This window comes from Alosa sapidissima, chromosome 16, assembly GCF_018492685.1.
Source record: "Alosa sapidissima isolate fAloSap1 chromosome 16, fAloSap1.pri, whole genome shotgun sequence".
NCBI lineage: Eukaryota > Metazoa > Chordata > Actinopteri > Clupeiformes > Clupeidae > Alosa > Alosa sapidissima.
In genome coordinates, this window is record NC_055972.1 from 7039652 (window position 1) to 7042829 (window position 3178).

At 47.1% G+C, this 3178-nt stretch overlaps 1 protein-coding gene across 1 annotated transcript in view; it reads left to right on the forward strand.

The window, feature by feature from the left end:
* The window catches only part of lrpprc (leucine-rich pentatricopeptide repeat containing), a 43538-nt gene that overhangs the window by 9332 nt on the left and 31028 nt on the right, over positions 1–3178 (forward strand). The window lies entirely within an intron of this gene.

Here is a 3178-nt window from a genome sequence, read left to right on the forward strand (position 1 = left end):
TCCTCTACTCATTCACTGTGTATGGGGTGATTGTGTTGTGTCCAGGACTGGCCTGTCAGATTAATTCAATTTCATGTAGAGAAATGTGTGTGTGTATATATATATACACACACACCCCCCACACACACACACACAACCCTGTGGTCCGGGGTCATTGTTTTTAAGGCTGGAGAGCATGATCTAGGAGTGGTACGAAGATGAAAACTGTCTTTGTCTCTAGGCCTGTCTCTCGCTCTCTCGCTCTCTCTCTCTCTCTCTCTCTCTCTCTCTCTCTCTCTCTCTCTCTCTCTCTGCCTCTGTGTTCTTATTCCTACTCTGTACACGCGATGTCGGATCCTTGTGATGTGTGGGTCACAGGGGGCAGCCGGTTGGATAAAGATCCTGTGTGGTGTGTGTGTGTGTGTGTGTGAATAATGTAGATGGTATAGTGCAGAGAGTAGAGGTGAAAATGGCCTGAGACCAGATTGGCTGGTGTAAGTGGATACCCGACCTGGACGTAGCGGGGCAGGGAACCGCACGATGGATGCTCAATAGCCGCTTGGCTGCCCAACGCAGATGGAGTGCTATAATACACTGTGTGTGTCTGTGAGAGAAGGTTTGTATTGTGAGATTGACACACACATACACACACACACACACACACACACACACACACACCACTTATGCGTGTGTTCGTTTGTCCTTGTGAGGGCCCTGACTCAAGCGGACCCCTTGGTCTTGGCTTTTAGAGGTTCACTGTGTGAAATATTAATAGGGATTACATTCTACGGCCAGCGACTCCCATCACACGCACAGGTATATATACATATACGTTTAGTTTATGTGTGTGTGTGTGTTTGTGTTTAGAGGTCCTCTGTATGAAATATTAATAGGAATTACATGCTGCGGCCAGCGTCTCCATCACACTCGCACACACACACACACACACACATATATATATATATATATACGTTTGGTTTGCCCATGTTTTAAGAGCTAAAGTGATTTTTGAGCTGTGTGTCTGTTGGCACATGCTTCCATGAAAGTGGAGGCCAGAGCGATGTGATTGCTGTTTTTTTCCTTGACAGCTGTCGTGTGTATCCAGGTGTGGAGTGTCTAGATATGCGTGGTGTGTGTGTCTGCCTTGATCCGCCCTGAGCCAGATGTCGTGTGTGTGTGTGTGTGTGTGACGGGCGCCGGCCCCACAAATGCAGGTTCCTCAGGGGTGGGTGGCAGGCCATCAGCTGGAGTGCTGCAGTGTGCAAAACCTGTAAAAAAGTAAGAAGGCTCAACTTAACCCTTAAAGGTGTACGGTGTGACGGGAATGTTGGGAAATTAACATTCTAAAGAATATCTGGGTTCATTGAATTCAACATAGAATTTTAGAACCTTCAATTGTTGCGGAACTTAGAATGTTCAAAAACCTACACCTTTAAGGGTTAAATAGGAGCCTGATGTATTTGAACCAGAGCAGCCTCTGGCCTCTGGCCTCTTTGTCAGGGCTGTGTTAGTTTGAAATTATTGTAAACATTTACATGTATACTAAATGTCAAATTAATATTTCGGTCTGTTACTGTAAATATTTATAATGAATGTCAAATTAATATTTCGGTCTGTTACTTATGGTCAGGCTTTTGTAATTTGCCAGCTATTTGCCAGCTATTTGCTAGTCATGGTAAATCCTTTCCAAAAATTAGACTTTTTTTTGATGTAGAGTTCAGAGTAGAGTTTTGATGTAGTTCTCAACTGGTTCCTCTATAGGCTAGATATGAATTTAATCAGAGTATCAATTGGTTAAATTTCAGCAGTGATGCTAAATTACGCAGATCAGTTGTTTAAGTTTGCTAGTGTTATTTTTTTCTCCCGTGTAGTTGGAATGCATTGATTTATGAGATTGGAGATGCCGTGATTGACAGTGTTGCAGTGGCGTGTGTTTGGAGATGCCGTGATTGACAGTGTTGCAGTGGCGTGTGTTTGGAGATGCCGTGATTGACAGTGTTGCAGTGGCGTGTGTTTGGAGATGCCGTGATTGACAGTGTTGCAGATTTGTTGGGAGATGCTGTGGTTTGCAGTGGTGTGTGGTTCTACTGGCTGGGAGCTGAAACCATGATCTCACCCATAAGAAAAGGCTCATTGAACAGCTAGCTACCAGACCTTTTAGTCAACCTCAACCTGAACTCACTCTTGATATTTGGCGCAGTGACGTGATCAAGACCTTAAAAACGTCCCAACGTCGGTTACAAACGTCAGAGGATTCCAAAAGACGCCCCTGAGCGATGTTATGAGCCAATATGGCTGCGCTCTGATACCCCTGAACGATGTTTTTATGAGCCAATGAATGCGCTCTGAAGCCCCTGAAGGATGTTTTTATAAGCCAATGGCGGTGCTCTGATGCCCCTGAAGGATGTTTTTATGAGCCAATGGCGGTGCTCTTGAGTCTCTGCCCTTCTCTCCGGGGCTTAGAGGTGGCTGTCTGACCGCCTGGTTCCTGAGCGCGCATGATTGGCTGCGGGAGATGTGAAGGCCCTGTTGACCCCGCCTCTGGAGGCTTGACCTCTGCCCTGCCCCGGGGCGGTGTGTGTGTGTGTGTGAGAGGGGTAGCCTCAGGCTGGAGATGGGGACCCCACCCCCTCACCCTCCCTTCTCTCAACCCACGGCAGCCTTGAGGTGAAGGGTCATTATGCGCCACCGACAATACGACTGTGTGAGAGAGGGAGAGAAGAGATCCAAGGGGCAGTGGGTTCATCTATGTTAAACACCCTGTCAAACAAGCTCATTTCTTCTGTCCCCTTCGTGTGTGTGTGTGTGTGTGTGAGAGAGAGAGAGAGAGGGCGGGAGACACACACACACACACACATCACACTGCATGTTGCCTAATTATCACTACATGTTTTTTTGGGTCTCCCAATTTAATCCAGAGCAGTGACTAAATGGTGATTATGCCAGGGCTCTTAAGGCATCATTTATTGATGGGGGCATTTTTAGGTGATGAAAGCATCTCAGCCCTGTGTGCGTGTGTGTGTGTCTCTGTGTGTGTGTGTGTGTGTGTGTGTGTGTGTGTGTGTGTTTCGGGCCACTGGAGGACTGCGTACCCATAAGGCCGCGTTCCATTCCGCTCGCATCGCTGTCAGTCCATTTGCTTGTTGAGCCGCTTAGCGGAAGGAAGCGCACAGAAACTTCGCTCCTTTCTCCTTTACAC